Genomic DNA, 25,039 nt, shown 5'->3' with positions numbered 1-25,039 from the left:
GGTGGGTACGGCCCCCGACGGAGCTGCTCCGCTGCGGCGGCACCACGTATCGAGGGGACTGCGTGCCCTTCTACCGCCTACCACCTTGGCGCTCTGCGCCGAGACAGATCTCCCTCCGTGTTCCACGAATGTCGGCCGAGCCGCTCACGGAGGAGGTGGCTTGCAAAAGGTGATGCACGCTTGCAGGATGGAGGAGGGAATATTGCAAAGACACTGGTGTGTTGTCCAGAGGTCAGCGGTGATGGGGGATTAAACAAACTAAACTAAACAACTTAAACCGTCTTGTTTTACCAGGTACGGTCCGCTGAGCTACCTTACTGGCTATGCCGGGTGGTGTATGGTTGCGACACAATACTTACGCGATCTAACCCACAAACATGTATTGTGAACTATATAGCTCTTTTTCAGAAGTAAACTGGCCACAAATGAAAGCTCAATGACGTCGTCTACCATGTGGAAATGTATAGCTGCCAAATACTCTAAATACATGCTTCTAAATGTGGAGGGACAAACCGGAGGACCCGGAGGAACATCCACGCGACCGGGGGCCATCCATTGAGAAAGTGCGCAAAAATCTGTCAAAACTTGACCCCTCCCCCCCCCTCCCTGTACGCACGCGGACTTTTTACACTCCCCCCCTCCGAATCCGATATTTAATCCACGCAGAAACGACCAAGGATTAATAATATTAACGTGTTTAAGCAATTAGAAAGTCCACCGCTGGCTGCATTAAAAATTTAAGTTGCGTACCTTTGCCACTTATTTTGCTGAGCTGCGTGATAGCTCGCAGTCAGGGGCACGGTGGCACACAAAGTGACACCTCTCCCACAGTCCTACCTCTCCCGGTAGTACTTGTCTGACAGAAACTGAACTGTGGCTTATTTGAAGGCCAATGTAGAAAAATAGTTAACGAGGTTTCACCCCCCCACCCCCCCCCCCCGTTTCCTATACGTACGTACATTGTCAGTAGACCCCCCATACGCAAGCGTACGCATTTGGGTTAACCCCCTCCCCCCTCCATGCGTACGTACTAAATGGATGGCCCCCCACGGGGAAAACATGCAAACTCCAAATATACAGCAGGCGTTGGGGACGGCATCGAACCCACGACCTCCTGTATACCACGGGAGGTAGTTAACATCTCGCCAGCACTGCACCCGATGGTGGTGATGATGAGGCTTTATCAGCAGACCCTGGAGCTCCGAGGTCAGGAAACGGTAGGAAGGTGCGGTGACACGAACGGCACTGGCTGCAATGAGCTCATGATCCCATTCATGTTAGTCTCATAATCTCAACTTGATTGTCATCCACCAATTACGGGTTCAAAGGGAGCTGCTGGTGTCCTGAGTGAACCTCAGTAGGGGTCGTTCATGAGCAGCACTCTCCCATCTAGCCAGACTGTCAGCTGGAAAATCTGGATAAAAAAAACCGCAGACGGGCTTTAGCTTAACCTTAAGCATCATATTAATGGCATCAATGAAAGATGAGTGAGTCACCCAGACAGGAAACCACCAAACTCATCCATGATATGTTTTTTTTCTGGCACCGTCTGTGCAGCCGCTTCCCCAGACCCCTTTGGGAGCACTGTCGAATCAGATCATTACTGCCAGCTCGGGTCACAATAACAAGTGGCGGAGTGTGCTAAAAGTATACCGCAAGCTGCTCTGAGAATGTCCCAGTGCTATAGAAACGCAGGGCCACTTTGCACCCTGTGTTGCAATGAGCACTATATGTTGTCTCTAGGCTTGCAACGGTTCTCCAAACCCTTGCCATCCAACGGGTTTACATGACTTGGGGTCCCGCGATTCGATTCAACGCTCGGCATTGTCAGCGGGGTTGACATGAAGTATGCCCACTTGGGAAAAGAAAAATAACCCAGCAGTATAATCGAGTAATGTATATATTGTTTTAGAAAGGTCAGGAGGTCAGTACGACCAATGCCATTGGTTTCACAACACCTTGGCATTACTTCCTTCGAATAGATCCCTCAGCGCATGCGTTGGCAACACCCAGAAAACCTCCCAGGGCTACCCTTGCAATCGCATCATCGCTGTCATCTGGATTTAGGTCTTTCCCTAAAGCCAAATTATATAACCCAACGTATAAGTCGCTCCCATATCCTGCTATGAAATGCCTAACATTCCCTTTCCACATGTGTGTATTAGTAGACCAGAGGCTGCTTATCGAGTTGCCTTGTAAAAATGTAGCTTCCTTTAACACGTATCTCATACCAGGTGAGTGTGGTGGAAATAAAATATATATCGTGACTTAAAAACAGGGTTGTTGCATAATTGGAAACCTAATTTGCCAGTAACAAAATATGATAATTGTTTTTTTACCCTTTTATCTGGCAACAAAACTGACACCTTTTTTTACAAGGAGTCATGTTTACATTGACCACAATACCTGCGGTCGGAACGCAAACAAAAAACAACAACTCTGATAATGTATGCGCACTGTCCTTGAAATTGATTGGTCCACACCCGAGACAGCTTAACCCGAGCTCTCATACTCTGATGGTGCATTGTCTTTGAGTTTTGCGCCTTTTGGCGTCTTCTGGTCCAACACCATGTGAGACGAGGCTCTAAAGAAAGCTGTCTCGGGTGTGGACCAATCAATTTCAAGGACAGTGCCACATACATTATCAGAGTTGTTGTTTTTTGTTTGCGTTCCGACCGCAGGTATTGTGGTCAATGTAAACATGACTCTTTGTAAAAAAAAAGGTGTCAGTTTTGTTGCCAGATAAGAGGGTAAAAAAACAATTATCAGGGTTGTTGCATCACACGGAGATGGAACCATATCGTGTTAGACACTCAGGTGGTGAACTCACAATGACAAACTTGCTGGATCAAATCCCAGTGAGGTGCTAACTCAGGCCATCATCTCTCTGAGGTCAATAAAATAACTAACATTTTGTTCGGGAGCGGTCATTGTTAAATCTTTTGCATGGATTTACTCCTAACGTTAAGTGTGCAATATTCACCATCAGCTGAGGGCATACACGCAATCTCGCACTTTGTCAAAGCAGAGAGGCAGTTTTACATGTTGCAAAACCCCTTATTATATATGCACACAGTATAATTTACTGACATATTCGTGGTAATTGATGATGTAGAGATGGTGAGTTGGAATCTCTGGGCCATCACAATGAAAAGGGTGCAGAGGTTTCCAGATGACTCAGAGGTCAGAATACTTGGCTGGTACCATTGAGATCTGGACAACCACGAACGATTGAGGTTGGTTCTCAAGTCCAGTCAGCCGGCCCTCAGCCTGGTCACCAATGACTGACAAACGGGAGCCATTATGCTAACTTATAATTTTTCTCACCTTATCAGCAGAACTGCAACTCTGAAGGAAAAAAAAAACATCTTCGGTTTGAATGCCATGTGACGAACACGCAATATTGTGATATCTGCCACAAGTTGTTGCCTCGTAACACGTGGGGCAGGGAGGGGGGGTGTTTGTACTGTGTGTGTTGAACTTCTTTCGCACCGAACATAGCCAACCCTGCTAATTGGAGGTGTGGTATGCACTGCTCTGAGATCATTCTGACCGGACACTTCATCCGGTGACATGATGTCTATAGTACAGTTGAAATAAAATTGTGAACGACCCCAATACAAGAGGAATAATGAACATGTTTTGAAGTCCCTTGCCCAACCCGTTTTTGATGTGTTAGGGTCTGGCTTGTGGCTTGACCACAGCATTTACTGGGTTTCATTTGTAAACAAATATTTAATCCCGACAGCGGTGGGAAAATCGGTTGTGTGTTCTAGACAAAGTGTTCTAGACACTGGAACAATAGCATGTGGGATACAATTGTGTCTGTGGATAGTTGCTTTGATGTTCGAGTCAAACATTGGGTAACGCAAGTAGTCTAACAGAGATTGTTGCCATGTTAACTCTCTGGGTTTTTAATGTCTTGCAATAGTTTAATATGAATGTTGTTTGAAACTGTAGCAACATTTGGTGGTGTTAGTGGTGGTGTGGTTAGAGCATTCAACTTACAATCTCAATAAGGTGTCAAGTCAGCCCATAATTATTTTTGGATAATAATAATATTTGCAAATGTTAACGTGCCGCATAGTACAAGCTCACTCTCATAGTGAGAGAATGACTCGGGCGCGATGAACCAGAGACTAGCAGGAATAGAGCCACGTGGTGAGCTGGTGCCAACAATCGCCCAAGCTCAACGGCCCTCTATATATGAAGGTGTTATTGGCCAGTTAATGAGTGGTTACACCTGGAAAAAAAAACCTTCTATCCCGTACAGAGGGAGGAGTAGCAGGCGGAGTTCACGTTCTTGCTGCACTGCCGTCTGGCAAGCCAGAGTGTGGCTCATCGATGCCCACGGGGAGTAAGATTCGCAATGTTTCTGCAATCCACCAACCCTCGCTGCTGCTGCCGCCTCCACAGTGCTGGATTACAGGCGTGGGTCACCACCGTCCGGCCGGACAGATGTAATAATCACCATTTTGTGGGAAAACAACAGCGGTCATTCTACAGCCCCCACAATGGAAACGTGGAATTGTTACTGGCTCTGAGCAACCAGTGGTGAAGTGTACAACTCCATTGGTTGTTTGAGCAAGGACGATGCTGTGGATTTTCGCTGATATTGTTGAAAGCATCCAAAAACGGAAAAGATAAGTAACCGAAGGGGTAAAATAACAAAAACACATGTTTTCTTAAACAAAATTAGTTTTAACAAAAAAATATTTGATTCTGCATTTGCAATGGTGCTTAATCACAAATAAAAAGACACTCGAATGATTAATGTGTTGAATTATTTTTTTTACCATTTTCAATTAAAAAAAATGTTTAAATGGTTACGTTTTATTATTCTTCAAACGATAATTGTATCTGTCATTCAACCATCAACTGCATCCCAACTATAGACATTCTAGCTGCCCCATGTGTCAATGTGTGTGTGTGTGCATGGCTGTGGAGCGGTGGTGCAGTGGTTTGCGCACCGTGCCACGGACCTGGCAGGAGACCCGAGTTCTGGGCCTCCCCTAGGTCAACTCAGCCTCAAATAAGTACGTGATGCGGTGTCAACATCACTACTGGGGATACAAAGGCGGTTGGGCTTAGTGCTGGTCACCCACCCCCTCGTGTACCGTGCTGGCCTTAATAGGTGATCGCAAACAGCACAAGCCCTAAAAGTCTGTTAAAGCTTTATGGAGAATCTTTGTCTTGTGGGTTTATGAGCATGTGTTTACTCACAGTGTGCATTCTCCACACGCAGTGTGAGCTTCAGCTTGAAGTTATTTGATTGTGGGTGGTGTGGTCACCCATGTATACTTGAACACATACTTATTATAGTGAGTCACGAGATTTCGGGAGCTTTCCAAATGTTAGGAGCAAGTGGTTTGTTGTTTACTGAACACAGACTTAATTTAACGTCCGTGTCAATGTTTTGACACATTATGTAGCCGTTTTGGAGGATATTGGCAGCTGAGTCATCGTGAAGAGCACCACATTGATGGATTCGGTCACGTAGCAGTAGTAATAGTATTTTTTCAGGCCTTGGTCTATCCACTGCTGAGTGTAGAGAATATCTGCGAATTAATCTGCCATCTGGTGTCAACCTATCATCAGCGACAACACTATCTTCGAGCTCTTCCAGCCTCAGAGTGACCTCTCAGCATTGACTACTGTGTGAATAATTGGAATTTTTATCATCCTGTGTCTGGCCTGTGTCGTGACCACACACGTTTCCTGTTTCACCCTGCTTAAACCTAAGCGGAGCTACCATGAAGCTTTGCCTTTCTGCAACAACAAAAAAAGCTAAAATATGTGCATATGGTCGAGTGGAACCCAGGGACTAAGGCAATGCCTCTGTCAAAGCTAACTATCTCTGTCATGCCAGAGTCGAGCTCTGGGGCTTTGATTCATAATTAAATTGTCTTGTCATATGGGCCTAGTGTTTTTTTTTAGTCCACCGGAAGGTCACGTGTGATGGGTTAAAAGCACGCGTACTCCCACCTCTTCCACGACTTCTGGCCACCGTGGCAGTCGGCCGAAATACCCTCTAGATGGGCTCTCTATAGCTTCCCCTAGTGGAGGCCGTTTCACCAGCAGTGGCGTGAGTGGTAATGCACCATTACCTTGTTTATCTATGTGCTTGACTCACAATCGGTGCGATTTCAAGTCCCGGTCTGTGGACAATTCGGTGCGCCATCATCCCTGCAGGATCGCTGCAGGAAGTTTCAGAGGCCATCATATTGAGAGAGACCGGCGTCTGCCATGGGAATGTGGACATGCCTCCAGTGGCTCAGGGCCACCAACAGAGAGCAGCACTCTCAAAGTGTGGACACACTTTGAGACACACTTTGAGATTCGTGTAGGCGTCGATAAACAATTGAAGCAGTCGCCTTGTCTGCGCAGCTGATGGACAACATCGGCGGCAGTGTAAACCCTAACCTTTTTGGATGTGAGGGAAATTACTTCGACGTAAAGTTCGGGTGCCCCTGCGGCGAGATGTTATCTGTCTCGCCTGGTATACAGGAGGTAGTGGATTCAATCCCATACCCTGACGCTTGTGTATAGGGAGTTTGCATGTTGTCCCTGTGGTCGCGTGGTTTTTTTTCTCTGGTTACTCCGGGTTTTCCCTCCATGTTTAGACACGTGCGTTTATAGTATTTGGTTACTTATACATTTCCAGGTCGCTTCTGAAACACAGCTATATACTGTAGCTCAGTGGGCCTTACCTGGTAAAATAAAAAAATAGTATAGTATTTTTTTTATTTGTAGTTTAGTGCCACGGTACGAGATGTTCCTTTGCCTTTTTGGCGAATTCTTTAATTGTGGGAAACAAAATCTGCACGTGCCATGATAAAATTGCGACGTGAAACGCACTGCGCAATTACAAAACGGAAAATCCACCCACCGTGCACGAGTTGCAGTCACTTAAGTTCGTGGAAAACTGGAGAACAGTTGCACCGGTGATGTTTACAATGTGGTGGTTTTAAAGAGCACTCAGTGATTGCAATAACTATTATTACAGTAGCGTGCTAAGCGCTACTATTTACAATATGTGCGTTTTTTTCTTATAAGCTCCGATGCCCTCTTCAAATATATGTAATGGCTAACAGCAGCGTATATGTGATAGTCTGGATACATCTTTGTATATTTGTCTGTAGCTGTACATATGTAAAAAATATCAACTTGCAGTTTCTCCCTTAACAAAAAAAAAACTGGGGCATCACTCATCTTGCTAGGAACCTTGAGTCAGGTGAGGAAATTCCACGGTCCTGCGGAAGAGATATCTGCTTGCACCATAGAACAACCACTTTTGACTTTCCACAAAGAGTTACCTATTTTATCGACCACTGAGATATCCACTTGGAATGTGGTAGACCCTTAGCTTGTGAGTCAGACTCTCTTTCCACAGCGCCGCCCGGCTGAAGACATTCCACAGTATTTACATGTGTTCATATTCATTAAAAAAAAAGTCTGCGTTGGAGATTTCTTTCCTGAGTAATATTTTCCTCCAGGATACAAAATCAAAGTGCACTTCTGGCTGCTATCTGGCTCTCCCATCACCACAGTCGGGGAGCAGGAGTAACTTTTCATGGTTCTCAGGGCAGGGAAGCTCATTATTGACCAGTACAGCTTGTTTACTGGTTGCTGTATAGAAACCGATAATGACCCTAATGAGCGTGCACTCCGGGGCAATTCTGTCTTGGCATCAGACAGTGGCACGCCCAGCAAGACAGCCTCTGTGATTAAATGCCTTTCCACCCTAACGTACTGGCCAGACTGCCATTCTCGGTCATCGAGTGTAATTTGTGCCGTGTGCGAAGCAGACGATTCGGAATTTTCGGAGCGGAGGCAATGAAACGACGAGTGCCTGAGTTGTCTGCTAACTCGTATGAAAAAAAACACATCTCTTTGCTTAAAATCAGCTTTGTGCTGGTGCTCATCTTCATTGGCACCTCTCAGCAAGCAAGTGCGGGGGGTGGGATTGCACAGTCTTATGCCAGGGCAAGCCTTCTCTGTAGAGTAACCATTGTTGACTCATCGCCGAAGTTGTATTATGCCTTGTCCACCCAAAGGTGTGATGGGCTGAGTTGGAGCCCACCTCCCCAACTCAGATTCAAACGTGCAAGTTTCGGCTGTGACGCGAACACGCTCTTAACACAGCTACCTCGCTGGATATCGTCGTAATAATCATCAAATATCATCATGAACATCTCGTCATTACATTTCACACACAGGGTTTAAACATTTTCTACGTTTTGAACGTACATTCAAATTCAGTTTGTGTGTGTGTTGTTTTTGTGTGCATTAGCAATGGTTGACAATTGCTTCACGTACCTGTCGGGGTTATTTTTAATCACCAGGGTATTTTACTTTGACGCCTTTGGAATTTGCAATCAGGATGACGCGGCAGCCAGACACTTAATGTCTCGCATTCCACCCCACACCCAAGTTTCCCTCCCTGCCTCTCTACCCCCATCAACCAAAAACGCCATACCTTCGCTCCCTTGCCTCCCCTTTCTTCCTTCTCTCTTTCCCCAGCAACAACAAAAAAGTCTTGGTAACCACCCGTGGCTCCCATTATTATTACATTAGGGTTTTATTTTTAGCTCCTCTCTCTCTCTCAAGTGCTCCGCTGAATTGTGTGTGCGCACTATTTGAAAGCTTGTACAAAAAAAAAAGAATTACGCGTATTGTTTGAAATACGGTAACGTAAACCTGACGTTTGACTCCCGTGCGTCTCCATGCTCACTCGAGTGTTGGATCGGTGTTCACCTCCAAAGGCGTTCCCGGGCCATTGCCTGAAATTCCACATTATTGTCGCAGGAGGGGAAAAAAATCTCCATTTTCCACAAAACAGTACTTGCTTTTATCAATCCCCGAGAGATAACTGGTTGGGATTTAAGATAGTGACCTTTCCGCTTGTGGAGCAGTTCCCCTAATCATAATGCCATAGTGAAGAGTGCATATAAGAAAGATCTGCTCACTTGTCGGGGTGCATGTATGTACACATATCGTTGTTGTTGTTAGTCCACTACATACTTCAAAACACTGCGCTCCAAACCCAGCGACCACAGTTCAATTCCCGCTCATGGCCAACCCCAGTTATCTGAACCGGTTCTGGGCCTCCCCAAGGTCGACTCGGGCTCAAATAAGTACCCGGTGCTGTGTGTAAACATCTTCACTGGGGAGACAAAGGCGGCCGGGCGTGATGCTGGCCACCCACCCCCTCGTGTGCCGTGCCGGTCTTCAAAGGTGCTACTTGCTAACAGCACTTGCCCCAACAGTCCGTTAAGGCTATACGGGGGGTCTTTATCTTTGTTAAGGCTATACGGGGGAGCTTTGGGAGTCGGGGTGCTCCCATGTTCATTTCAGATATCACTGGGCGCTGATGTTAGCCGTGGATGGGAATCATGAAACTCCAGGCCATATAAGAGAAAGCTCGTCACTGTGTACCCCCAGCTCTCCTCCGTACTCGTAGGTTGGATTGGAGCATCTACCTGCACATACGTAGGGTGAGAGCTCATTGCAATGCACACAGAAAACTCCTTTGTTTGAATTCTAACTGTTTGATTGGCAACGCAGACCACCGATGTAAAAAAAATACGTAACAAAATATTCCCACCCCCTGGCCATGCCAATAACCTATTTTCATTCTTACAATTTCATGAGATATTACTAGAAGATAATTATATATGTGTGTGTGTAGAGATATACTGGATAATACATTTACTTCATCATAAGCCTCCCACTCATAAACAGTCTCATAGCACAAGAGCAATATAATATGTATTATTATAGCTGAGTGTTTATTACATATTTTCATATGCTTTGCGAATAAACTTTGCTTTGTTGCATTAGACAGTTGTTGTTTTTTTTCTTCTGGGTGGAAAACATAACTCGGAAATAATATTAGAAAGGAAGCCCTGACTCTCTGGGAAAGAATAAAAAAACGTGTTTTCCATAACGGCTTAATTTGTTTATTTCTGTAAACGCAATGCTCACGCTGCAAAACGACACTCGCCGGTCTGGAAGATAAAGAAGAGAGAGAGAATGACTTTTGGAATCTCGGGGCTTGCGTGTGGTCAACTTGCTACCGGCGCTTCTCCTCGCTCGTTTTGATCCACACCTGGAAGGAAATGATTTGTTGATGGATGAAACGGGGAGGGGGGTGAGTGGGGGGTGTGAGTGGGGGGTGTGAGTGGGGGGGGTGAGTGGGGGGGGTGAGTGGGGGGGGTGAGTGGGGGGGGGGGTGAGTGGGGGGGGGGTGAGTGGGGGGTGAGGAGGGTGAGCGGGGTTGGTGGGGTGGGGGTGAGGGGGCTGATGGGGCGGGGTGAGGGGGGAAGGATGGTCGGGAGGGGGGTTGAGTAGGGGTGGTAGGGGAGGGGTTGAGGGGGAGTGAGAAAGGGGAGGGGTTGAGAGGGGGGGACATGTCTTCACCAAGAGTCAAAATGAGGTCTTGCAGCTGCAAAAAATGCTCCTGTCGGTTCTGTCTGCTGTGTTTTTTTTTTCACGCAGCAGACACCGCTCCGCGATTTGACGCCGTTGTGCTCTGCGCAGTTTGTTCGATGTGAAATCTTAAACCCACTTTTTGCCATCGAAAAAAAAAAATTAAATCAAGCAGCGGCGGAACATTCTACAGATTGGGAAAAAAAAAACATTAAATTTGACCGTCAGAAAAATTCACGGTCATTTTTTTTTTACACGAACTTTATACATTTCTTTTCCTGTGTCCTATTTCACTAATTAAACTTGGCTTTGGGCTTGTTTAAGAAATGCAAGAATATCTTTTTTCATGGCTCCTAGTTTGCTTGCAACTGCTGCAGTTAACCGTTTTAATGTATTCCTCGGCACGAGTCAAACGAGGTGATTGATCATACCCTGCTGACTGTGGCGATTACTCACAACCCCAGCCCACGTAATGCCAAGTCCCATTTAGGGCCGAGGAATGGCGAGCTCACTGTTTCTTCAATTTGCCTGCTCAAGTCCTCCGATGCACATTTAAGCCTCGAACATAATCCTCCTCATTTGCGGACTGAAACACACACAAAAATGCATATTAACCCAGAGCACAATGAAAGAAAAAGTTTGGGTAACACTGCTGGGAAATGGTACAAGGACAGGGGGTTGAGTAATTATGGCCACTCGTGGCTTATTTTTAAATCATCATCATCATCATCATCGTCCTTGACATAATTTTGAATGCCATCATCATCAATCTCAATCTATTGCTGGATTCGGAGCTCTCCATTGCAAGTCCTACTTGCCAAAGGTCATTCAGCCCTTAGCTTATCAAAATCCCATCGCATGTAATGATTATAACCGTGTGTATGATTGTTGTTTTGCCTTTTTTTGACAGTGAGGTCTCATTATATAGAGTGATCGGGAGGGTGCATTTCCCCCCTCCCCCCCCCCCCTAAAAATCTCTTCTTTGTCATCTACAGTTAGCTTTGGTAAGATGGGAAAGGGACATTCTAAAGTGGGAATAAAGCAAAGCACAATTTGCAATGGCCAGATGAGCTAGAGGAGTCAACCTCGTCCTACCGTATGCCTTGGGTGTTGCTGGTGCAGCCTTTCATACTTCACGTGACCTGCACGTTACGCGACAAATACATCTGCAGGGTTATGGTGTTGATAATAAAGGTGTTGTTTCCTACCATTTGATCCACTGATGTTCACAGTGATACAATTCGTTTTAATAAGCAAAGCGTGTCTCTCTACTCCAATGTGCAATGAGTCGCCACGGTGGCGAGATGTTATCTCCTTTGTCTAGTATGCAGGAAGTCCTGGGTTCGATCTCGACCCAGACGCCTGTTGTATATTTTGAGTTTGCATGTTCTCCCAGTGGCCGCGTGGATTTATTCTCTGGGTCCTCCGGTGTTTCCCTACGTATTTAGAAACATACGTTTAGAGTATTTGGCTGGCATTAATTTCAACATAAGCCACTTTGTTAGGCTATCATTTGTGTCCAGATAGCTCCTCAAAAGGAGCTAAAAGCCCGGTGGGTTTTAGCTGGAACAATATATATTGTAAATCTCCTTTTACAGGCAGGGAGACGATTGGATATCTAAACCAGGTAAGAGCACACGGAGACGACAAGACTTATTTTTTAGGGAGTCCTGGGTTACAAAATAAAACAGTTACCTAAGTAGGGAAAACAAATTATTGACAAGAATTGCAAAGAGCAAAACATTCAAACCATAAATATATGCGATAAATTACGCGTGATAATGTATAAAATACAGATGGACAAATAGTAACTCACATCAATCAAACACAAGGACTAGATTAGCCAAGTGAGTTGTAAGGCAATGATCAAAGTAATCTGTATGCAGATTCGCCAATCAGTTACTCCACATGGTGATCTGCAGCCAGAAGTAAAATTCCACGTTGATATGGCAGGGGCCACCCTCTCCGTAAATGAACCACAGTTGATTATGCTTCCCTACAAGTGAGCACGTTAAATAATTCGACATTACATGGTGACGTGAATAATTTACTGCAAATTGTATATTATATAACACAACTGCAACTCGCATAATTCAGGCGCCAAATCACGTAACCAAACATGTTGAAATATGCTAGACTCGGATAATACATTTCCAGTCGCATACTATTTGTGTTTGAGGCCAGGGAATTAGACAGCACGGCAACGAGATTTTACAGATCGTGGTAGTAATCTATCAGACGGTGCCCAGAGTGGCTAGTAATTTGGAGAAGTGCCCACTTCGAGGAGAGCAGACAACATTTCTGCTATTGCACGCATCTCATCACTGGGCACTGCCTCGCCATCAATGAGCACTGGTGTAGGCCTCAGTAACTATGTTACTGGATAGCGAGACCCACAGCACTCGGGTTCCCAGCAAGAGTTGAGAGAAAATGTGCTGCCTTCACAAATCCACACTCACCGCCGTGATGACATATGGTTAAATCCTCCCTCGCCTAATGTTAACTACCTCACCTTGTATGCAGGAGGTCGTAGGTTCGATCTCGACCGTGATGCCCGTATATTTGGAGTTTTCCCGTTCTCCCCGTGGTCGCGTGGATTTTTTTTATCCAGGTCCGTCGGGTTTTTTTTCTCCAATTAGAATCAACGTGCCTTCAGAGTGTTTGTGTGCTGTACATTTCCACGTGATAAGTCACTTCGTTGAGCTAGCATTTGTGACCAGGTCAAAAACTGTAGCTCAGTTGGCCTCACCTGGTAAAATAAACAAAAATAGTTTAGTTCATGATCGACGCACAGAAACAACGGGCCCTAGTCCCCCCCCCACCAGTGGCTCTGGATCCAACATCACCCGCGGCGTTGGCTGGGTGGGTGAGGCAGCAGGACGATGATTTTCGCACAAGGTGGCTCTGTGCCAAACCATCAAGAAACAGTCGCGCGGCTCCCCACACAGCGCCCTTTTACACACCAATCCATAGTCACGGCCACCGCCTCCCCCAGTGTGATTGCATGAATGGGACCTTTTGCCAGCTCCCTTGCTCACGGGGGCCCGCATAGGCTCACATGGTGAACGGATAAAATATCGGGGTCAGGAGTTCCTTTGTTGGCGTGACTCGCTCCTGTAAAGGGAACTTGTGGCTTTTATCTTTCGTTTAAATCTCCTGTCCTGTACTTTTCCTGATTATTATATGATTTTTTTTTTGCCGGCTATAATAGTTTTCTTTCACAGATGATTAAAAAATCGGACATTGCTTGCTTGGCGGCTTGCGCTTTGTGGAAAGTATGCACGCCCTGCAGTTGCATGCTGTATTAATTATTGTAATGAAAAACTGCCAGGCTCCATATAATGTCTTACATAACGGCCACTTTTTTCCCATCAACATAACGTAGTGCAATTATAAATGAGGTGGTTATCCAATTGTAATATAATACACAAATGCCATTTTAAGACAGCTAATGTTGTAATATCTCACAGACATAAGTGGATTTTAATATACTGTATGCAGTAATATATGCGTAATCAGAATATGTATATATACTGGAGGAATCCGATGAACTGTAAAGCCCTTTTTCATAGATGCAGAAGGGTCTCCACAAGAAGGGGCTCTAAAGAGAGTACCTGGCCTACTCTAACACACTGGACAGATATCTCAAGAGACGTGGGAGTACCCACACTTTACTCCACCACACAGGACCTGCCGATTGACTCACTGCTTACCGTGGTGAACACATTCACACTGATGGGCGTGCTCATTCTCGGCTCGACTCATTTGCCTCTCTCCGCGCCCTCCACTGGCTCACCATTGCCAGCAGGCTCACGTACAACATCGCCTGCCTCTGCCACCGGCGCCTTCGCATCTGGCTGCCCCCCGTAGCTCTCTTCACTAGTGACGACTAGCAGCACAGCACGCGGCAATTGCCTTCGAAGTGCGACTCACGACCTCGTGCCGATACCAAGATCCAGGACGGTCACGGCTATGCGCCGCTTCTCGGTGGCTGCCCCTACAGTCTGGAACGCCATCCATCCCCTCTGCACATTGGCAGTATCACCTCAGTCGTCTCCTTCAAGAGACGCTTAAAAACTCACCTCTACGACCTGACTTTCGAGTGACTCTGAACTTTGCTCCGCGCCTCTGAGTTGCGGCCGTTCCGTCCGCAAATTTGCGCGCGTTACAATTTGTATTATTATAAGAGGGAGCGGGGGGGGGATAACATAAAACTCGCCCCATTGTTTCAACTGCCAACGCCGAGTGATCGAATCGAACTGGCGACTTCTGGATTGCAAGCCCAGTGTGCAAACCGTTACACCGCAGCATTTCCAAATAAACATGCTCCATAACATGTAAAATCCAAAGCCAATGTTTCTCCCTGGGTAAATGAGTGTGGATAAATGAGTGTGGATAGGTGCTCATCTCAGTTATCAGTTGTGACACACTCGTGAAAATTGCACGTTCCTACGGCAGCCTCCCAAAAGGGCAAACACTGTTCATTTCCTGGAGAACGATCGGCCCGGTTAATTTACAATTTAGATTACAACTCCTCGCAATCCATACAACCGTGAGTTCAGCACTCTAACCACAGCACCCCTCTGTCAGACGGATACTCGATGCAACCTCGAGTGCACATCGTAATATCTCAAGGCCATGCGCGATGACGATGGCTCGGGGCGGTCTTCATCTGGCAGTCGATAGATCATTGATGCTCAATTTATCAAGAGATGGTTACATAGATGGGCCACGAGCAACAAGACTCGCAACAATACGGTCATGAGTTCAGATCCATATGAGGTCAGTGAAGATGAGCATCGCCTGGTGAAAAGTTAAACCGTGGTTGTCCAATAGAGTTATGGGCCCCGTCATATGAATGTAGAATGAGCCAGCACAACTGATGTAAATGAGCACCACTCAACACTCATTTGAGGATGGGGGACACTTTGACTTTGAATTTTAATAAGTGCATATATGCTTCGAGGTATAATTATTTCCTCATGCGTTCTCTCTTTCTCGCTCAGCCTCTTACTCAGTTTCCACTTTTTTTCAGAGACTTGTAGTAATTTCGTTCTGCAGGAACATTGAGCCTTATTAGAGAAATTAATTGCAGCATGATCTCAATTCCTGTTCCTTTCTCTCACTACGTGTGACTTGCAGAACAGAGGAATTAGCAGCTTACTGGTCATGGATAGGAGCTGATAGACGCTTCACAGCCGATACTTTTTCACTCTCTGCAGTTAAAATTGACGCACATTTCGAGCCAACAGTGTCATAGTCGAACTCAAGGCAAAGTGTCTTCATGCCCAAATGATGAGCGTCATCGGATTCCTGAGCCGATGCTGGAAATTTACATTCCCATGAGGGTGACCAATTCCTCCACGTGATCACCATTGTTGACCTTACACAAAATGGTACTTAGTTTATCTAACCAACAGAAATTATGGGATGTGAATCCACAACCTTCCAAAATTTAAACGGAGGGCTCTAACTCATCGTCATTCAATAAATGACTTGCTTAAAGTTGCAATTCCAGGAAGCCACAGAGAGGGTTGTGTAAACTTTTAATGCGGTTAACTCTTTCTCACGCAAATATTGGATTCATTGAAGGTCGAGCAATCATTGTATTGCTCCGTAACCTCCAGACGGTCATTCTGGTTACAATTAGATAACAATTATTTGTAATTCTATAGAAATGTAAGACATACAGGTGGACAGACAGATTCATAAATATGGATGTATGCAGTACGTATTAAATGCAATATAATTGTCAACCCTTTGTCAGTCCACTGCCGGATGAAGGTCTCCCGATGCCGTGGGTGAGTGAGGTTTGGGGGGGAGTGAGGCAGGAGCAGTTCAAATTTCACTCACTGCGGATATAAGCCATGCCCAAGAATTGAACTCGGCTTGTGAGGACTCAATTCTAGATTTAAAGCTTTCGTGACTGCAAGGGTCCATACTCTTTGGTTCTATTCGGTAAAGTCACGTAGGTAAAAAATAAAACAACAAAAATCACGACGTTTCGGCCACAACACAAGCGGCCTTCATCAGGTGAAGGGACCAGGCTGTCTCGAGGACAGCGCTGGAGTGAAACACAGCAACGCTCAGACCGCGACCTTTAAGCTGTGTGCGAGGAAACAAGGTGCCTTGACAAAGGAATTAGTATAAAAATTAGCATTTGATTGGCCGACTTAGCATGATGAACGGTGTAGAGGTGGTGTACATGCGGGTGAACATGCCGGTTGGCGCGGGGGGGAGGGGGAGTTTACCTATTGATGGTGTGAAAAGGGAATTTTTAAGAGTTGCGAAAGTTTGAGGACTCGTAGCACAGTACTCTAACCGCTAAGCTCTATCGTTTTGCTTTGAAGATGTTCCTGAAATTAATAACATATTGGAGGATGACTTGTTGCTGTTAATGTAATAATTCTGGTCTGTTTACATCTCGAGCCTCTTATTGTCAGCACCATGAGCTTTGCACATGCCCCTACCGGCTATTGATTGTGCCGTGTAAAGTCTGTAAAATAACAGACGAACACACTTTAAAAAAAAAACAAAGAGTATGAACACACTTTAGTGGCCACACACAGAGCTTTAATGCTCGGGCCGAAAAAAATAATCCCCGACAACTTCTGTTTACGCTGCGCCCACGGAGCATATTCTAATGACGTTATAAATGCGTATAAAGAGTTATTCTCCGAATGCAACATCTTGGAGGCTGAAGCGCTCGTTAAGCCGGTACACTTGTTCCATGCCAAAAATGCGAAAGATAGCCGCTTTTTTTCCAGCGATTGCACCTCCACGGACACCACAGACATTCCTCGTATCCTCTACATGACTGTGATCATTGGATGTGCTCCAGAACTGGCACAGGATTTTTCTGGCAGAGTGAATAGCCTCTGGGCATGTTTAGCGCTCACCAACAGCTGATAGCTATCATTTATTTACTCAGTCTGTTGCATTTAGCATTTTTTACGTGGCAGCTTATTATTTTGGAAATGTTTGCTGTAAAGGGCAGTCGTTTTTTTTGCCAAACTGTCAAAGTAAATATTTGTTTTAGGAAGTACAGTCAAAGTGAATGGCACGGTTAAATATTTGCACTATTTATATACCTGTTCATTATTTGTTTACTAAAGTTACGTGCCCCTATGTTCAGCCAAGCACTGGGCAGTGTTAATATCTTTAATCGGTCCTTAGCCAGCAGTGAAAATTCCACATTACTCCATCAGTGACCAGTAATTAATTACTTGACTTGGCAAAAAAACACAAAACAACATCGCCCGTTACGGACAGACTATATCACTACGAAACGTAGCGTCATCGTCAGAGCCTTGAGCTATAAAAGTGGCACGAATATCACAGGTAATGAACTATTATCGTAGTATTATGATTCCCTACCACAATCACCGCTAATTGTCACTAAGTGGTACATTATCACCAGGTGGTGATCATTTCACGGGGGGATGACTGGCTGAGTGAACCAAAGGTAGGATTTGAACGTTTTAACCCCTCCATTGGGAGGCTTGCTGAGCTCTATTCCACTCTTTTATAGATTCAGATAAAGGTGCTGCCGTGCAATTTCCTTCTCCGGTCAATGCCGGTGGAAGGGCATCCACTCGAGGGAGCTTAAGAGATCCCCTATATTGAGGGTAATTGACCTACTCTTCCATTCTGGCAAGATGTCTTTGGAAGAGGTGGGAGGACTTGCAATTTACCCAATGGCACGTGACCTGCAGTTGTGACCCTGTTGACACTGCTGGGTGGACGTAGGCGGAGGGGGGTCTAAGAAACTGGCACCCTTGTTTCAATTACCGCGCCGGGAAATCGAACCGGGGACCGAACCAGCGACGATTTCAAGTCGAGTGCGCGAACCGTTACACTATTGCAGCCACTCCTTCTTTGTGACGGAGTCTTATTTGTTTTGAAATGTCAAGGTGTCCCCATTCCCAAGTGAGCATTGGGTGGTCCTCTTCTCTTTCTGAAGGGGGGGGGGGTGGCTAGAGCTGCATCGAATGACACTCCCCCCAGGCCAGTAGCGTGATCTCCGTATTCATAGTGCCGGAGCCAGTATGCCTCACCGTGGGACGGCTTCACGCGCGTAATTTAACTCTTTCATTTCTAACCCTTAATTCAGAAGTCCTGCCACCGCCGTCACTTTCCGCTCGGGTAAACATTTTTTTTGTTCAATAAATAATATTAGCTTAACCCCCAGCTCCATTTATGCATTCTTTAGCGATTAGGCTGGAGCTTCTGGCCCCAAAAAATATATGTGTTGAGACACAAGGAGTGAGAGATAATATTTGGAATACCAACAAGAAGAAGCGAGAAGCTGTTTTCTGTTGCCTTGGATTGAAAGGCGGCGAGAATCAACACTCTGGGGTTGGTGCCAGTGTCAACGGCCACGAAGGCAGACCCCAGCCGTTAATGCTTCGTAGGTGGTGCCATGCAACCCGTCTAATCATCGATGCCAAACAAATGTGCTGTAAATGTAGCCGCCCTACCCCTGTTTATTTTCTGTGCCGTTAAGATTTGAGAATTACGGCGAGCAGTTCCAGCTGGTGATCAGCCCCCGTGGCACTGTATAAAATAAATAAATTACGCAAGGAGCCGGGGACGAGAGAGAGAGAGCGAGCGAGCATTTTTTTTATGGCGAGCAAGCGAAAGCAGGCCACGGGAGAAAAGGCAGCATGTCATGGAACTCGCACATCTGGAAAAGCCTTCTGCCAGCGCTCACTCTGAATTGCTGTCTCAATTTTTTGTCTGAATCTCCCTCGCGCGCGCTCTCGCTCGTTCCGATCTCTCTCTCTCTATGCGCAGCGCTGGCTCCCTCTCTCGCCTTCACTTGCCCTCGAGCCAAAATCCTAACTCACTCCACTTTTACTCGGCCCCTCCCCGCCGCTTGCTCACCCTCCCTCTCCCAACACACCCTCCTCCTACCCCCCCCTCCTCTCTCCCTCCTCAGTTTCTCTTGTCATTTTCCAAAGCCTGCAGCGAGTCTACAGTGTAGCGTGGGCAGGGGGGTTCCAATCCACGGGAGTGTCTTTGACTCCGCCGAAGGAGCCCCTCGCCGGCTCTGTAGCAGGGATTTTTAATGCTGTCGGGTGACGCTTCCGCTCTCAGGCTACCGTCAGCTGAGAGGCGTTGGCCAAAAGACCATTATGGGTCGCTGGCCGTGCCTTTAACCGGCCGCTAAAGTCGGTCTGCAACTTGAAATTCTTTCACCGCTGTCATAAATTGGCACCTCGACAGGTAAGGGCTGCGCCACACGTTCATCTCTTTTTGCCGCACGGCAATTGCATGCACTCGGTGTAACCGAACCGCTGTATTACAAGCAAGTGTGTGTTGCATGCAGCTAATTCAACATTGCTGTACTTAGTGTAACTGCAGCGGCTGTCCTATAGATGGACTCTAATTTGTTGCGATGCAGAATTGCATCGTCTGACTGAAGGCTGTTCGGAAGTCATTTGAGCAGCATAAACCACTTTGGCTTGTCTCAAGTGCACCGTTGAAATTCTCGCTGCAATACTCCACTTTTGAAATTAATTGCGGTACTTTTAAGATCCCTCGCTAAGTGCACATCGTATCGTTTACAAATTGTTTGTTAACAAGGTTGCATTATTAAAAATGAATCCTCTTTGAATGATTAATGTTTAATGGGCTTGTCTCATGAAAGTGCTCCGCTATTTCCCAGATAGTCTCTGGTTAATTGCGTGTTTATTATATTCCGGAGGGTGTGTTGCTCCACACTGATGTAATGTGCTGTCGTTCCTCAGTGACAGTAGTGATGTGTTCATTCATTCCTGATCTCCTGGGGTCAAACGCTGGGAGGATAACGGATAAGGGCTTTGTGATTTTGTTTTGTGAACCTCCCCCCAAAGACCAACCTTGCTGTCCGTGTGCGCACGTGCGTTCGTGTGAGAGAATGACAAAGACAAAGATCCCCCGTATAGCCATAACAGACTGTAGGGGCAAGTGCTGTTAGCGAGCACCTATGAAGGCCGGATCGGTACACGAGGGGGTGGGTGGCCAGCACCACGCCCGACCGCCTTTGTCTCCCTAGTGGCAATGTTTACACACCGCACCAGGTACTCATTTGAGGCTGAGTCGACCTAGGGGAGGCCCGGGACCGGTTCAGATAATCGTCACTGGTGTTGGCCGTGAGCGGGAATCGAACCCGAGTCGCCAGGTTCATAGCGCAGCGCGCTAACCGCTACATTATCGCTCACACACACACACAGACCAGAGAGTGGCCGTGTGTGTCTCTCGTTGTGGGGAGCGGCGGCGCAGTGGTTAAGGTGCTGAACGACGTACTCGTCGACCTGAGTTCGATTCACGGCCAACACCACTGATGGTTATCTGAACCGGTTCTGAGCTTCCCGTAGGTCGACTCAGCCATCGTATTAGTACATGGTGTGGGCTGTAAACAACTCTCTTGAGAGATAAAGGCGGTCGGGCGTGGTGTTGGCCACCCGCCCCGGTGTCTCCCATGCTGGTCTTCATAGATGCTCACAAACAGCACTTGCCCCAAGAGTCTGTTAAGGCTATGGGGGTGATCTTTGTTGTTTCTTTGGTTCTATAGCTTCTGTCGATAAACGGAGTATCTCTGTGTTTGTGCAGACGGAGTAGTTAAAACCCTCCATTGCAATGTCGATGACCCAGTTTAAATCCCTGGCCGTGCACAATACGTACCAGCCACAATGGGTACAATAATCTGTAATATGAACCGCGGCTGGTCCTCTACTAGGCTGACTCGGCCCAAATTGAAGACTCATGACGTACACATATCAGCACCGGGGAGGCAAAAGGCAGCTTTGATGCGGCTGCACCAGAGTCAGAATCTTCAGAATCGGAATCTTTATTGCGGCATATTGGCCCTTAGTCGGTGCTCACTAACGACGCGTACCCCAGCAGGCTACAAGGTGAACTGTGGGGGGTGGATAGGGTCTTTGTGTGGGAGATCGCGTGCAAAAGAGAGACGGGAGGGAGTGTCTAAGCATGCACGTGTGTGCACGTGTGTGCGTGTGTCTTTGTGCATGCGTGTGCGTGTGTCGTTGTGCATGTGTGTGCGTGTGTCTGTGTGCATGTGTGTGCGTGTGTCTTTGTGGAGCGATAGTGTAGCGGTTAGCGCTACGCTGCGCTATGAACCTGGCGACCCGGGTTCGATTCCCGGCGATTATCTGAACCGGTCCCGGGCCTCCCCTAGGTCAACTCAGCCTCAAATGAGTACCTGGTGCGGTGTGTAAACATTGCCACTAGGGAGACAAAGGCGGTCGGGCATGGTGCTGGCCACCCACCCCCTCGTGTACCGTTCCGGCCTTCATAGGTGCTCGCTAACAGCACTTGCCCCTACAGTCTGTTAAGGCTATATGGGGGATCTTTATCTTTGTGTGTCTTTGTGCATGTGTGTGCGTGTGTCTTTGTGCATGTGTGTGCGTCTTCGTAGACGTACGCGAGCACGTGGAATGCGCGTAAATGAACTTAGTTTAGCGCTTTACGCTCGGGGGCAGGCGAGCTTTCGCAGAACGCTCTTATATAACGGGGAGGGCCTTAGCATTCCACGGGATGTCTATGGGAACTGGAGAGCCAGATAACGCCGCTGGCACTGCCGCCGCCACCGCTGTGTGTGATGTGCATCGGTGACAGCGGTGCTGTGCGGGAGCCGCGATGGGAGCGACTGGAAACCAAGAAGCACTTTGATTCACGAAGCGTTTCCCAACCCTGGCTGGTCTTTATATTTATTATTCCCTCCCAGCAATACCTGCCAAGCGTGTGTCATCCTTATTTCCTTTGAGATTAAAATTGCGCATTATATAGGCGGTGGTCAGTGCGGTTTGACACTGACCAGTGGGATTAAGTGCGGCCAAGCAAGACCCACAACGTACACGATATTGGGAGGCATTACTTGACAAATGGCGTAAATAATGATAATTGTTGTTTAATATAGAAGGTGAGGGAAGCACACTGCGCGATGAAGTTGGCTGCTTGAATTCAATTTCTGGCTGGTGCCTAGCATCGGTGACGAGTGATATCTGAACCAATCTCTGGTGAAGTATGGCCAAACCATGCCCATGAACAACGTGGCATTGGGAGGCATACATCCAGCAGTATATTTTTGAAAAGCAGTCAGTCATCATTATTATAATCATTATTATTATATAAGCTCTCGAGGTAGTTATAGTCAAACAGTTAACATAATTATCAGTCAATGGTCGCGAAAACCTACGTGTTAAAATAATTATCAGTGTATATTTAGTGTGTATATTAATTACAGACCAGCAGATGGTTGCACAAATACCTGAACTTTACGATGAATTAGACGGGAAACTAACTAAAAATACCCTGTACACCGATTTAGACAAAAAATAAATTGCCGATGGAACTCATCGGAATTGGTTAAACAAGGGTGATAATTGTGGATAATGGGAATAATGGGGGCACGTAATGTATGCTGCACGGAACATGCATCCCATGGATAATAGGAATAGCAGGTAATATGACCACAGCTAAGAGGAGTTCCACTGTGTTGTGTCTATGTGTATTGGAAGAATCTGGAAAGCTTGGAAGCAACAAGTTTACTTTCTCTGGAACTAATTATGTCCAAGAGCTTAAAAAAGACGGTTATCTGTCACAGTGTCTTTTTTTAGAGGAGAAGTTAAGGCAGTCTGCCGTACACATTGAAGTTCCCAATTCAGCATGCAAATTATTGTTGAGGCTTCCCACAATGAAGTGCATGATTAATATTGCAAATATTTAAATACCTTGCTCTGTTTGAGAAAATATCTGTCCTGTACTGATGTATTTGTCATTGGCAGCAAGGAACAAGAATTGTTATTTTATCAAAATGCTGTCAATCATGTGTAGACCTGCACTTTTGTTCCCGTAAAAATATTCGACTGCTCCAAGGTGGAATGTTTGACCTACATTTCAAATAGTCATTGTTGCAGCAATGCAGCGTGCATTTAAATCCACGATGTCTATGTATATATGTTCCACTTATATCGTACTGTATGTAGCCAACGGCGCTAATAATTTAAAAGTGAATATGTGATGCAATGAGCAGCCGCCTTAGTACGACGGTCGGCATGCAGGACTTGTAACCCAGAGGTCGCCTCGTCGATCTCCCTGCGCTGCAGTTGAAACAATGGGGCCGGTTTATTAAATCAACCTCCCCCCCACCACCACTGCCTGTGTCCATCCAGCTGCAAACATGGATGCCTCGGAGTCAGTCGATCAGAAGGTCACATCCGGTGGGCTACAGTGTGGGTACTCGCATCTCTTCCAAGACATTCTGGCAGCATGGAAGTGGAGGCCCAAATATCCTCCGGAGTGAGGCCCCTCTAGCGGAGGCTGTTCTGCCAGCGATGGCATGAGCACGTAAACGCAGGGAGCCTCACCTTCAATTTGTTGACGCGGTGCACGCTATGAGAATGAGAACTGAAATGAACTAAGGGTATCTGTCATTAAGGCTCTCAGCACACTGGGGTCAGCAGTGGTGTTGTTGTTTCCCGTGCAAATTCCCATTCAAGCAAAGTGGGAAACGCACTCAGCATTTTGGGGATATCATTGACGTTGGGTTACATTTGCTAAAGTGGTTTTATTATTATTGTTATTATATAAGCTATCGAGGTAGTTTAGTCAAACAGTTAACATAATTATCAGTCAATGGTCGCGAAAGCCTACGTGTTAAAATAATTATCAGTGTATATTTAGTATGTATATTAATTACAGACCAGCAGATGGTTGCATAAATACCTGGACTTTACGTTGAATTAGACGGGAAACTAACTAAAAATACCCTGTACACCGATTTAGACAAAAAATAAACCCAGTGAAATGTCCCTTGAGTTTCTGTGCGAGTACAGTATGTGTGTTTGAGGAGCGGTGGCGTGGAAGTTAGCGCACTGCCCTACGAACCTAGTAACCTGTGTTCAATTCCCACTCACGGCGAACACCAGTGACGATGATCTGAACCAGTCCTGGGCCTCCCCTAGGGCAACTCAACCTCAATTGAGTATCCGGTGCTACTGGGGAGACAAAGCCGGTTAGGCGTGGTGCTGGTCACGGACCACGTGTATGCATGTTGAACTTCTTCTGCACGGTACGGAGGCAACTGTGCTAGTTGGAGGTGTGTACCGTGCCGTAATAAATCGGTGCTCGCTAACAGCACTTGCATCAAAAGTCTGCTAGGGCAATAATGGGGATCTTGTGTATGTGTAACCAGCCATAGGGTGTTGGATTGTGTTTGAATGATAGCTCTTTAGACGTAAGTGCGTAATTAAGGTATTATACCAACAGCGAGGTATATAAGATTATTGCATGATCACGGAGAGTCACTATTCATTACAGAAGCCTCTTTGGAAAACTGAAGTGGTCAACTGTATCGTTAACTTCAAGGCACGGATGTTTTAGGAAGGAATAATGCTCGTTTGTGTATGTACGGTGTGATAACTGGAGTTTAGCAAACGAGAAAACTAACTTCTGACCTTTGAGTAATGGTGCATGTCGATGATGCTAGGCACACCGTATGACAGGATAGGTTGAACAATATCTATCAGGAAAAACATATTTTGCAATGGATGGAACACGTGTACTGACTGGGGGGGGGGGAGGGAGGACTTCCTGATCGAGG

At 46.3% G+C, this 25,039-nt stretch overlaps 1 protein-coding gene across 2 annotated transcripts in view; it reads left to right on the top strand.

Moving 5' to 3' along the window:
• Positions 1 to 25,039, top strand: part of ZNF469 (zinc finger protein 469) — a 146,699-nt gene that overhangs the window by 45,970 nt on the left and 75,690 nt on the right. Inside the window, exon 1 of one of the 2 annotated variants that reach the window (XM_032960541.2) lies at positions 16,989 to 19,659. The exons of the other annotated variant lie outside the window; for it this stretch is intronic. The gene's annotated coding sequence lies outside the window, so the exon portion shown is untranslated. Of the gene's footprint in view, positions 1 to 16,988; positions 19,660 to 25,039 lie in introns of those variants that run through there. 2 annotated transcript variants of the gene reach the window in all.

The sequence above is a fragment of the Petromyzon marinus genome, chromosome 25, assembly GCF_048934315.1.
Source record: "Petromyzon marinus isolate PM22_M1 ecotype Great Lakes invasive population chromosome 25, UKy_Petmar_22M1.pri1.0, whole genome shotgun sequence".
Taxonomy (NCBI): domain Eukaryota; kingdom Metazoa; phylum Chordata; class Hyperoartia; order Petromyzontiformes; family Petromyzontidae; genus Petromyzon; species Petromyzon marinus.
Note: the sequence above shows the minus strand (reverse complement) of the source record. Positions and strands in the feature narration are given on the sequence as shown.